Genomic DNA, 14,335 nt, shown 5'->3' on the forward strand with positions numbered 1-14,335 from the left:
ATAAGATTAGAAGAAACCATAATCGGTGAACCATCCATACACACCTTGCAACCATAGGGGAGTACTACATCTTCACCAATTTTTCAATAGAATATACGCAATATACTAGACCACTTTAAACACTAAGTGTGGGATTATCAACCCTGTCAACATAAACTTTAAATAACAAAATGTTTTTCAAAACTATAGTATGGGATACAACGTATCCCTAGAATTTAAAACTTTTCGAGCTATATAAAACACTTAGGATTTCAAATTTTATAAATGATCAAAATGTTTTTGTTACAAAATAGACAAAAGAGTAAAACAAAGTCGAAACTTTTTACGAAAACCGAGCCAATTTTCCAAAAGAGCATTGCATAACCAAAGGAGCAATTCAACCCGTTATAATTGTTGTGAGGCACCCCAAATAAGGCCCAGAAAGCACTCATTTTTAGTGCTTCACTATATTTTCATTGAGTGCGCTGTTGTTGGCATCTCTGAATCAGAACTTGCTCTTGATCTACATTTCGGAATCACACCTTTTGACGAGTATTACTAAGTTTGAAACCTCAGCTATTCGTGAAGGAAAAATACCCCCACCACATACTTCCATTTCCATCTCCACTTCAAGCCACCATAAAGCCATCTACCGTTATCATTCTTTTCATTTACCTCGAAATAAAGCCCGATGAAATCACAACTTCTGGGAAGTCCTCCACAAAACCACATTAGAAAATGCAAGCATCCAAGTCAAGTATTAAGAAGACCTCCGATAAAAAGGAGACCACGAAGAGAAAAGCAAAAAATGCTTGCCAACATATATATATATATATATATATATATATATATATATATATATATATATATATATATATATATATATATATATATATTCTGAGAAAAGGAGCAGGACCAAAAGATTCGAGAAAAGAACTCTTGGCAGCCAAAAAAGAAGATGCTCATTTTGAAATTCCTGATAAAAAGATTAAAGGATTATCAAAAATCGATCCTTAAATAACTTCTATCTATCCAAACCCTTTCACAAACCAAACCTCTAATCACCATCCTTTCATGACACAAGCCGAGCCTATAACTGAAAATTCTCTCAAATAAGTGATGGAGATTTGAGTCTTGATCAAGCCTATGACGAAGAATGAAAACATGACTGGCTATGAGCGATTTCATTTCTTAGAACTTTAGGACACCCAAAACACTTTAGTGAATTGAGTGACCTGAGTGAGATAGCCTCAGTTTTGTAACCACCTCTCATGCTTGCGGAAAAAGAATCGAGAATAGCAAAAAGGATAAAATTAAGTTTTCACTCTCATGTATTGTAAAAAAAATAATTGATTAATCACTACGAATAGGAATCTTTGGTGCTAAAAGATCAAAAGTTTGCTTGAGGACAAGCAAAGTCTAAGTGTGGGATATTTGATATCGGCTAAAAAGTCACATTTTTACCTCGATATTAGGGCCTAAAAATAATAAAGTTCCAAGCTTTTTTGGCAAAATAAACACTTATTCAGTTAATTTTGTAGATTAAGTGATTACAAATGCAATGCAAAAAGAATCAAGTAAAACGGGGCTAAAACGAAGATTCTAGAGCGAAAACAGTGAAAGACAAGTTACGACTCCGAAAATCAAGTTACGATCCAGCAAAACAGCAGACTAGGGCAAGTCGTACGGCTTGCCATCCGACTTGACATACGGCTAGCCACATAGGGAAATGGACTTCCATGCATACGCCCAGGCCATCCAAATTGCCAGGTCATACGGGCAGGCCATACCTCCAGCCAGCCGTATGACAGCATAATTTTCTAGTATTTAAGGGGCATTTGGCCTCCAATTTTCACACACCTCTTTTTACTCTCTCACTACAATACACTTTCTCTCACTAGAGCTTTCAAGGCCTTCTTACCTCCGAGCGGAAAATTAAGTACCCGGAGGCGAACGCTGAAGATTGTACTAGGAGCGGTCTAGAGGATGTCAGCACTTGTAATAGTCCGAATCTCGTCTGTAAACGGTGAACGCTTTCCTTAATCTAATAAAGTTATTTTGTTACTTTAAGTTGCTTTCATCTTGTACGCTTATCTATCCGTTGTAAATGTTTATTATATGCTGAATATCTTATCTGAAACTTATGCTATTGTTATGCTGAAACCTTGACGGTTTAGAAGTCTAATTTATGAACCACCCTTTCCATTTACTCACGTGGCTATAACCTAGTATTAGGACCTGATCAACCCTAGGATATAAGGTAAGTAGTTATGTGTGCTTAATGTCACAATAGGGATATAGTACCTACGTACGGTTAATCATTTATCCGTCAAAGAAGAGCTGTCTAATTAGGTTGTGAATAGAGTAGGCAATATAGAGTTCAGTGAACACTGGCTTACTCAAAAGCATGATTCGCGTCAGAAGCAACGTTCTTGAGATGTTGTAAGATGATTCGCGGTTGAGTAAGTGATCATAAAGGAGAGACTTCTAATCCAATTAGCAGTGCCTTAGGATGTCTAAGATTGCACATCTGTTAATGTTAAGGCATAGCTTAGTATTAAGGGGAGTAATGTTGTTGTAGTTTAACCAACTAGGATTAAGGAAAGCTGAGACTTTCCTTTAGGGATATACCACTTTATTCATGTACCTAGGATTCCATCCATAAGGTCATTTAAATCCTCTAAGGTTAACGGTGTGAGTAGGGATATCCGTCTTAGCCAGAATCTTCAAGGCCTAAACTCTTAGTGACAAATCAATTAGGTTCATAGCCAAGTTGATTGAGGTTTAGTGTTCGTTCTAGGAAGTTAAACTCCTTTCACAGCTTTCCCTCAATATCCTATTCTTCATACCTATCTCTTTTATCTTTATAGTTTGTATTACATTAGTTAAGTTTAATCCATCAAACTTGTCGCTAGGGTTAACTATTTAGGCACTTTTATCCCAGATTACTGAGCAAACATACAAAAATACAAACCTAAGTTATACTTACCACTTACTCTTTAAAAGGAAAACAAGTAGGTGAATTATAACTAGGAAACCCAGCTAAATGTAAATAATAAAACAATTACTCCCTCTTGGTAACTGATTCTGACGTTTTGCGACCCAACGACACCGCATAAATAAAACTGTCCGTTTTAGCCATATCAGTTACCAACTGCTATTCAAGCTGGAAAGTCTCCATTTGAGTGTATTTTTGGCTTTAAGCCCAGTCTCTCTCACATTAGGGTTTTTGGATGTTTATGTTATGCTACTGTTTTAAATTCAAATGACAAGTTTTCAAATAGAGCTTAAAAGTGTGTTGTAATTGGTTTCTCTTCTGTTAAAAAGGGTTATAAGCTATATAGCCTTGATCAAAAAACTGTTATTTATTCAAGAGATGTGAAATTTTATGAAACTGCTTTTCCTTTAAAAGATATGAAGTTGTAAAAGAAGTAGGTAAAGCTTTTGGTTTGAATCATTTAAAATTTCTTGGACTTGTATTCTAAAAATGATGTCGTGTTTCAAAATCAAAACCCTAAAAGTCCCAATGATGAAGGGAGAGACACCGAAATTAGTGATGGCACAGATAGTTCTCATGAAAATGAGAATGATCAAAGTGCAACACCTGATGAAAACAGTGATATCTCTGAAGGCACAAATAAAAATTCTCAAAATTTACTAAACACTCAAAACACTGGTGAGACTTCTACAGTTAGAATATCTGAAAGAGCAATGGCAGTTATATTACCTAAAAAGTTCAGTGACTTTGTAATTGAAGGCAATGTTAAGTATGGTGTGGAAAAAGTTGTTAATTATTCATTCTTGAATGATGACAATTTATGTTTTGTTCAAATCTTAATAAAAGCATTGAACCTAATACTTATAATGAAGCTGTTAAAGATAAGAACTGGTTAATGCAATGAATGAAGAGATAATTGCTCTTATAAGAAATAACACTTGAGAAATGGTTAATCTACCTCCTGGTAGAAAACCTATTGGGTGCAAATGGATATACAAAATTAAGTATAAATTAAATGGAGAAATTGAAATATACAAAGCAAGGCTTGTAGCCAAAGGCTTTAGCCAAAGAGAAGGTATTGACTATGAAGAAACCTTCTCTAATGTTGTGAAAATGGTAACAGTGAGGTGTTTAATAGCTTTAACTATATACAAAGGTTGGGCCTTACATCAATTTGATGTAAATTAATGCCTTCTTATATGGTGAAATCATTAAGGATGTTTACATGACTCCTCTTGAAGGATATTTTAATGAAAATAGCAATAAAGTTTGCAAGTTAATAAAATCACTTTATGGTTTAAAGCAAGCTCCTAGAAAATGGAATGAAAAACTAACTTCTGTGCTAATTGCAAATGGTTTTAAACAAAGTATTAATGACTATTCCTTGTACATAAAATCAGAAAAGAATTTGTTTTTAGCAATTCTTGTCTATGTTGATGATATAATTATTACAGGGAATAATGAGTCTGAAATAAAACAGTTTAAACTTATCTTAGTTTCAATTTTAAAATCAAAGATTTGGGACATCTAAAATACTTTCTTGGAATAGAAGACTTTGATTACAAAAATGGTGTTTGCTTAAATCAAAAAAAGCATTCCCTTGAATTACTTTAAGATTTTGGTATGCTAGGGTGTAAACCCTTATCTACACCAATGGATCTAAATGTTAATATTAATAATGATGTTTCTGAGGAAAATAAGAAAATTGAAAATATTTCTTATTATCAAAAGTTAGTAGGCAAGTTAATATTTTTAACAATGACTAGGGGATATAGCCTATGATATACACTGTATTAGTCAATTCATGCATTCACCATTACAAAGTCATTTGAATCTTGCTTATCATGTTTTAAGATACCGTAAGTTATCACTTGGAAAAGTGAAACGATCCCAAACCGATTTCTAAATTAAATTGTAAAAATATGACGTACTTTTTTTTGTACCATTAATAATAATTATAACATCACAAGTTTTGGATCACCATTAATTACTCAGTTGTTAAACATAACTTTCAAAACACAACATGTTACGAGTTTACATCATTGGGAATTCAAGTCCCATAAATTAATCAATGTTTAACCAAAACATCTGATTAGTGAGCATGACCGTCGGGACCAATTTCAAAAGCGCCTTCCAAAATCCACCACATGTAAGCTAGGTCAATCCCTTACCCTTACCCTTCGATGTGCCACAATCTATAAAAAGATAAACAATGAGGGAGTAAGCTACACGCTTAGTGAGTGCAATACTTATATGCATACATACATAAACCACTTACTTGCGCAACTTACACATAACCACATACAAGATAGCATCACTAACGCATATAAACACAATCGGGTACAAGCTAGCATGTTAATCGCATAAAATAATAATATAACACGCTATACTACCAATAAACAACAATGAACGTTATATGGTTAACCATACCCAAATGTGCCACTCATCAAATGAATAGCACCAACAACCCGTGTATATGGCCAACAAAAGCGCCTTCCGAATAGCACTACCATATACACCCGAATGTGGCCAATAAAAAGTGTTCCCAATATTGACACTTACTACATCCTCACAAGTGACCAACAAAGAGTGGACTTCTAAGTAGTCACATCAACCACTTTCCCCAAACGCAATGTGGTCAACAAAGAGCGAATCATAAAAGACTTCACTCACCACTTTCTCCAACCACAATGTGGCCAACAAAGAGCGAGTCATAAAAGACTTCACTCACCACTATGCGTCAAGTGGCCAACAAAGAGTAAATCCTTTACGACCGGATAATACTCAGCACTGCACCCTGCAAGCACACAATTTATATACACACGCATATAAATACTCCACTCACCTTAATCACCTAGTAGAGTCAACAACTGAGTTAGGACTTCAAGCTTGTTCCAAGAGCAAGTCACCTAGCATAAATCACAACATCAAGCTATAAACACTAGTAGCTTGACTCAAAAATCCCCAAGTGCTAATTTGACCCAAATTGCATCCAAACCACCAACTAGGTTAAACAAGACCCAAATACCCCAAATCACTAATAGCTAGTGATTTGGTCCCAAACTTGACAAAATATAACTTATGGTCAAGTGCTAGAAGCACTTCATGACCCATTTCAACCAAATGACTCATTTTAACCCAGATCGGGTTTACACCCAAAATTAACTTCCAAACACACCCATTTGGTCTCCAGTCACCAACAAAATCACTATTACTAGTGATTACACCCAAATTGCAAGTATTTTCCTAGCCATAATATTTTCCAACCCAAAACCCACCAACAAGGGTCATCAACACCCACAACTAGCTTCAAACACCCATTTATGAGCTAGATAGGTTTTCTCAAGAACATGCAAGTTCAAACCCTAACATCAAATTGGATAGAAATCAGAGCTAGGACTTACCACCACTATCAAAATGTAGCTAGGAACAAGATGAACAAGGTTAACTCTTGCACTTTGGTGAGATTCAACCTCCTTCTTCCCCTATCCAAGCTTTCTCTCTCTAAAAGTGGGTTTCTCACTCTAGAGAGAATAAGAGAGTTTGTGGATGTGAAATGAATTGCAAATGAGCTTTGAGTTCAGTTCCACCAGCCTTAAACTCATCCACACGTAAAAAGACCCAATTGCCCGTCATTTAGAACCCTTAGAAACGAGGTAAAAAAACTCGGATAAAACATAGGAACGTCGTTCCTGAACACGGAACGTCGTTCCATTAGCACAAAGAAAGAACGTCGTTCCTTTAAATACAAACGTCGTTCCTCAAACGGCCTCAAACTCATTCTTGAAATGTCCCGTTCATAATGATTATAACGTTTCATATTAATTGATTTCGTTGCGAGGTTTTGACCTCTATATGAGACGTTTTTCAAAGACTGCATTCGATTTTTAAAACAAATCATAACCTTTATTTTGTCGATAAAGGTTTAAAATATTATGAAGATTATCAAATAATGATAATCTAAAATATAGCGTTTTCACACGACCATTACATAATGGTTTACAATAATATTACACAACAATATAAGTCTTCGAATGCAGTTTTTAAACAATATTATACAAGCATGCAGACTTCAATCCTGTCTTTATTTAGCATGCAACAGCGGAAGCTCTTAATAATCACCTGAGAATAAGCATGCTTTAAACGTCAATAAAAATGTTGGTGAGTTATAGGTTTAATCTTTATCTTAAATCATAATAATAATAGGCCACAAGATTTCAATTATAACCGCACACGTAACCAGTGTACAAAATAATACGCGTAACCCGCGAATTAAAAATCATTCATATGGAGAACACCTGGTAACCGACATTAACAAAAATGCATCTTGAATATCCCCATCATTTCGGGACTCTCATCGGACATAATAAAATCGAAGTACTAAAGCATCCGTAACTCGGATGAGGTTTGTTAGGCCCAATAGATCTATCTTTAGTATTCGCATCAATTAGGGTTTATGTTCCCTAATTCTTAGATTACCAGACTAAAAAAGGTGATATTCAGTTTAATAATCCAACCATAGAATGTAGTTTCAAGTACTTGTGCCTATTTTGTAAAACATTTATAAAACTGCATGTATTCTCATCCCAAAAATATTCGATAGCAAAAATGGGACTATAACTCACTTTCACATATTATCCCTTCGTCGGAAAATAATACTTGGCCGCTGGTCGATTCACGAACCTATAAATATATACATATATATCAAAATATGATCGAAATATATTCACAACATTTTTATTATATTTTAATGATTTAAGTTTGTTAAGTTAGCAGTCCATTGTTAGTAATCTACAACTAATTGTCCACAGTTAATAGTACAGAAATAAATCAATATATATTATTTCGAATCAATCCACGACCCAGTGTATAAAAGTCTCAGGCTAGATCACAACTCAAAGTATATATATTTTTGGAATCAACCTCAACCCTGTATAGCTAACTCCAACATTACTACATATAGAGTGTCTATGGTTGTTCTAAATAATATATATAGATGGGTTGATATGATATGTCAAAACATTTGCATACGTGTCTATGGTATCCCAAGATTACATAATATATTAGAATACATGTATAATACAATACAAGTTAGCTAGGATATGATTTGTATAGACTTGTTACAATATTTCCCGTAGCTACAACAATCGAAAAATATCCAATCTTGTTTTACCCATAACTTCTTCGTTTTAAATCCGTTTTGAGTGAATCAAATTGCTATGGTTTCATATTGAACTCTATTTTATGAATCTAAACATAAAAAGTATAGGTTTATAGTCGGAAATATAAGTTACAAGTTGTTTTTGTAAGAGGTAGTCATTTCAGTCGAAAGAACGACGTCTTGATGACCATTTTGAAAAACATACTTCCACTTTGAGTTTAACCATGATTTTTGGATATAGTTTCATGTTCATAAGAAAAATCATTTTCCCAGAAGAACAACTTTTAAATCAAAGCTTATCATAGTTTTTAATTATCTAACCCAAAACAGCCCCCGATTTCACTACTACGGCGTATGTCCGGTTTTACGGTGTTGTTCGTGTTTTCAAGTTTTAAATCATTAAGTTAGTATATCATATAGATATAGAACATGTGTTTAGTTAATTTTAAAAGTCAATTTAGAAGGATTAGCTTTGTTTGCGAACAAGTTTAAAATTAACTAAACTATGTTCTAGTGATTACAAGTTTAGATCTTCTAATATGATACTTATATATATATGAATCGAATGATGTTATAAACATCATTACTACCTCAAATTTAGTAGGTAAACCTATTGAAAGTGACAAGAAATGATCTAGCTTCAAAGAATCTTGGATGACTTGAAAGTTCTTGAAGTAGAATCATGACACGAAAACAAGTTCAAGTAAGATTTTTACTCGAATTAAGATAGTTTATAGTTATAGAAATTGAATCAAAGTTTGAATATGAGTATTACCTTGATTTATAAAGATAATCTACTATAAATGACAAAGGTTTCTTGATCTTAGATGATTAATGTGAATGGATTAGAAAGATTGAAAGTAATCTTGAAAGGTTTCTTGAAGTGTTCTTGATGTGTTCTTGAATGATTCTTTTTATGGTGATCTAAGCTTTGATTATGAGATCAAAACTTGCTGAATATGATGAGAGTTAGAAGAGGTGGAAGTGTGTGTGTTTAGAGAGTAATATGATGTAGTAATCTAGCATGAAATGGATGTATATATCCATGCTAATCCCACGTTTTTTTAGTTAGTCAACAAAGGCTTTTCTAGTTTTGTTATTTAGCTTAATCATTCACGGTAAATGACAAAGGTTAATCCCTACATATTTCTATAATGGATGATGGGTCATTTAGGGCTGCTAAGATTAGATTATTGAGTGTATGTATCAATAGTAAGTACACCTAGAAGCTGTGTATTATACGAGTACGAATACGGGTGCATACGAGTAGAATTGTTGATGAAAATGAATGAGAACGTAATTGTAAGCATTTTTGTTAAGTAGAAGTACTTTGATATGTGTCTTGAAGTCTTTCAAAAGTGTATTATACATCTTAATACACTACATGTATATTCGTTTTAAATGAGTCGGTAGTCATCGTTAGTCGTTACATGTAAGTGTTGTTTTTGAAAGCTATAAGTTAATGATCTCATTTAATGTTGTTGAAAGCTTTAAATCAAATTTTAACACATTTTTAATAAAGCGATATTAACCCAAACAAAAAATTTCCAAGCTGACCTGGCAGCTCGACCCTAGCCAGGGGCTCTGCCCCTTGGACCCCACCAGGGGTTGCCACCCCTTGGACCCCGCTATTGGGGACGCTGCCCCCGAACCCCCCTCATAATCAAGATAAGTTCAAACAAGTGTCCACTCCACACTTTCCCATATTTGTTCGATATTTATCAAGGTTATTTTGGTTAACAAATTAATCCCATTACACTTAAATCATATTGGTGACACAAATCACCAATAATGAATATATCTTAATACAATATATATATATATACATTAAAATGTCGTTACAACGATAATCGTTACATATATGTCTCGTTTCGAAATTCTTAAGTTAGTAATCTTGTTTTTTACATATGTAGTTCATTGTTAACACACTTAATGATATATATAATTATCATTTTATCATGTTAAATATAGTGTAACAATATCTTAATGAAACAACCCAACCCGTATTCAATTCAATAAATTTTTTTTTTTTAAAATGATACACGTTTACGCGCCAATTAAAGGATGTAAACCATTCCCCAAGTTCCATTTAAAACATACAACAATCTAAATGTTTACAAAAGGTACGAAGGCCATTAATTAAGTTTAACACAAGTTCGACCCATTAAAATGATAGTTTTAATCCAAACAACACTTCGAGCATGGTTTGGGGCTAAACTACCCAAAATGCTAGGCCAACTTCAAAAGCTTCAACAAGCAACATCAAGGGACATCTAGTGCCCAACAACCCCTTTGCCCTTATTCGCACCTGCATCTAAAAAGATAAACAACGAGAGGGGTAAGCTAACGCTTAGTGAATGCAATAATTATACATGTTCATATATAACCTACTTACTTACAATCACTTACAAAATACCACATACGAGCTAGCAATTCGACAAACATACAAACATCATGCATAAACTAGTATCCACAATTCACAAGAAGCTAGCAACCAACAATAGCATATAGTTCATAATTTAATATGCTAAATACACATTCACACATCCATGGTTAACCGATCATACACGGGAACGGTTGATGTTAGGCGAGGTGTATATAAAATAGCTTTATATTTTACAAGGAAATACTATTAAATACGATACAATTTTACACAAGATATTTATTTATTTATTGAATGGATATACTTAAACCTTGCTACAATACTTATAGGCAGTGTACCTAATCGTACAGTAGTGTAGTTTTTAGTAAGTCCGGTTCGGTCCACAGGGAATCTTTTAAACAAAGCTTAACACTATATTAGTTTTATTTTATAAAAATACAAATATATATATAAGTAATATTATTATTATAAAGGGGGGTTTTTACCGTTTAATGACCGGGTTGTCGATTTTAAAACTTTAGTCGCAGTTAAAACCAAATGTAAAATATAAACAAAAGACTTAATTTAAAGCGTAAAGTAAATAACGATAATGAAATTGCGAATAATAAAAGTGTGATAAAATAAACTTGCGATACTTAAAAAGTACGATAATTAAAAGTGCAATTAAATACAATAACAATAAAAATGCGATAATTAGAAGTGCAATTAAATATAAAATAAAGGAAATTAAATATGAAATAAAAGAATTATGCTTATTTAAACTTCTGTAATCATGATGTTTGACGTGTTGATTTTAGTTTTATGCCCATGGGTTAATTGTCCTTTGTCCTGGATTATTTAATATGTCCATACGGATTTGTCCATAATAGTCCATCAGTCATAAATACAAAGAGCGAAAGCCTTCGTCAAATTATTCTTATTCCCGAAGTCAAATATTCCAACTAATTGGGGATTCGAATTGTAACAAGGTTTTAATACTTTGTTTAATGAATACACCAGGTTATCGACTGCGTGTAAACCAAGGTTTTACTACTTTGTTAACAATTACACCAATTACCCTTGAATGTAATTCACCCCTGTTTCAACAAGTCTATTAACTATTAATCCAGTTCCGTGTCCGGTAAAATGAATAATTATTGGTATTTATAAATATCCCGTCCACCGTACCCAGTCAAGCATATGTGGTTATATATAAATACGTCGAATTATAAGTTTGTATATTAAATTAACAAGGTATTGTTTAGTTAATATAAAACCCATTAATAGCCCAGAGTCTAATTTCCATAAGTGTCATTCTTTTATCCAAACCCCAATTATGGTACAAAGCCCAATTACCCAATTTTAGTAATTAGCCCAACATCATGATTACTTCGGATTAAATAAGCATAATAATAACTTAGCTACGAGACATTAAATTAAAAAGATTGAACATAACTTACAATGATTAAAAATAGCGTAGCGTTACACGGACAGAATTTCGACTTACACCCTTACAACATTCGCTAACATACCCTTATTATTAGAATTATAATTAAAATTAAAATTAAAATATAAATATAAATATATTTACGTATACATATATAGAGAGAGATTGAATTATGGATGGATTTTGCGATCAAACTGCGTTTGCTTTTATAGGGAATTGAGTCCAGGGGAACTCCGCGACTCGCGGCATTTTTTGCCTTCAAACTCCGCGAGTCGCGGAGTTTGAAATTCCAGCTCAACAGCTTTGGCTTCTTTCTTGCCGATGATTTTAAATATTAATATAATATATATATAATTTTTAAGAATTATTTATATATTATATTATATTCATGTGCATAGTTGACTTGTAATTTTTAGTCCGTTGCGTCGAGCGTTGAGAGTTGACTCTGGTCCCGGTTCCGGATTTTCGAACGTCCTTGCGTACAATTTAATATCTTGTACTTTGCGTTTTGAATCTTGTACTCTTGTAATTTCGAGACGTTTCTTATCAATAATTGGAACCTCTTTGATTGTATTTTGTACTTTTGAGCTTTTTGGTCGTTTGCGTCTTCAATTCGTCGAATCTGTCTTTTGTCTTCACCTTTTAATATTTAAACGAATATCACTTGTAAATAGAACAATTGCAACTAAAAGCTTGTCTTTCTTGGGGAATAATGCTATAAAATGTATGTTCGTTTTTAACATTATCAAATATTCCCACACTTGAGCGTTGCTTGTCCTCAAGCAATATAGTCTTGAAATACTATAATCACTTCTTTATTCTTCACACTTTGTACATCAGTGATTTCTATACGGCGGTATAAACAATGGTATTAACGATATGGTTTACAGTCCCACATGACTATAAAAATTTAGATCCATTAAGGAAATTGGATCTTTATGAAAACATTTGATCTTTTGAAAATTAAATCTAGTTTTTACCCTAGATAAGTTTTCCGGAATAACCCTTCACCGGTGTTTACAAATTATTTTTGTGGGTTTGGTGGGTTTCAGATTTGAAAATTTTAGCTCAAAACTTGCGGTTTTGTGTCACCCACTTGCTAACCTTGTAATAGGAAAGCAACACGTCCAGTATACTTGCTCCGTATATTACCTTTTGGTAAACTACCGTCTGGTTGTAAAGGAAAGCGTTGAACAAGCAACTGTTAAGGCAATGTCCCCTGACATGCTTTTAATTATGGTCTATAAAGTGTCGGACGCAATTACTATCCTTTGTAGGAGCAATAGTAAAGCTCACCCTTTTAATTTATCGGTCTGGCACAAGGTCCTGTCTTTGACCATGCTATGCAACCACCGTTCTTACGGTTGACACCCGATTTGGTTCAAGTGACCTAATGAATTCCAGGTGAATTCCTAGGATTTTACGTTCAATGGTAATGAACGCATTGAAAATGGGTTTTTAGAAAACAAATCGGTTTGTAATTTTGATCAAAATATTTTCTCGTTCAGGCTCGAGTTTAGATATCATTGAATTCCATGAGTTTGTAATTCTCAATCTTTAAGGTCAATCTCAGGGATTGAGTAATATCAGGCTTAAAAGCTGATTTTTGATCTTTTAAGGAGATTATCCTTTCTGGAGATCTGATTCATTAGTCTTATCCAGCTAATTTGCATGGTGCCCCCCCATTGTACGAGATAAATCCTTCTCATGGTTAGGATAAATCTGACCACTTGGCGACCCTGTTTAATGCTGAGGTCCGTGGATTTCCTGCTGATTTTAGTGATGACTTTTCTAGGTTTTTCGTCAACCTACAGCTGGTCTGGACGACAACTTCATGACCTAAATCAAGAAGCGCGTTTCTTTTTGGGAAGACTTTACTTCCTTTTAATGATGGAATTGATTCATCGTGTAGATCCATCTCTTCTTTTCTTTCATCGGGTAAAACAGTTTAGTTTAGTCCAAAGCAAAAGTATTTTCAGTTATTTGTTACAGAAATATGTGACATATGTTTAAGATAACTTGGTAATTTTTCCCACACTTGGCTTTTATTTTCCTTTTTATTGTCCTCTATTCCATTTTAAATGAATTCTAACATTTTGGTTTGTTTCTCAATTTATGTCCTTTCCAAGGTAACAATAATTTCGGTGTTAGCACCTAGTTTTATCGTTCATAAATATGTATAAACATGATTTTGAGTTCATTTAATTGAAAATTTTAAAAAATTTTACTAGAATTGGGTAGTCAGTATATAAGACTAGGGTTGTTCTTTATTATCAGAGAGAACTAGGTTCTAATACAACTACTGCTTTACTAGTATTTTTAATGGTAACCAAGTGTTTAAGATAAAAATTTTAAAAATCCGAAAGAATTTAACCCCTTCCCACACTT

Source organism: Rutidosis leptorrhynchoides, chromosome 2 (assembly GCF_046630445.1).
Source record: "Rutidosis leptorrhynchoides isolate AG116_Rl617_1_P2 chromosome 2, CSIRO_AGI_Rlap_v1, whole genome shotgun sequence".
Lineage (NCBI taxonomy): Eukaryota > Viridiplantae > Streptophyta > Magnoliopsida > Asterales > Asteraceae > Rutidosis > Rutidosis leptorrhynchoides.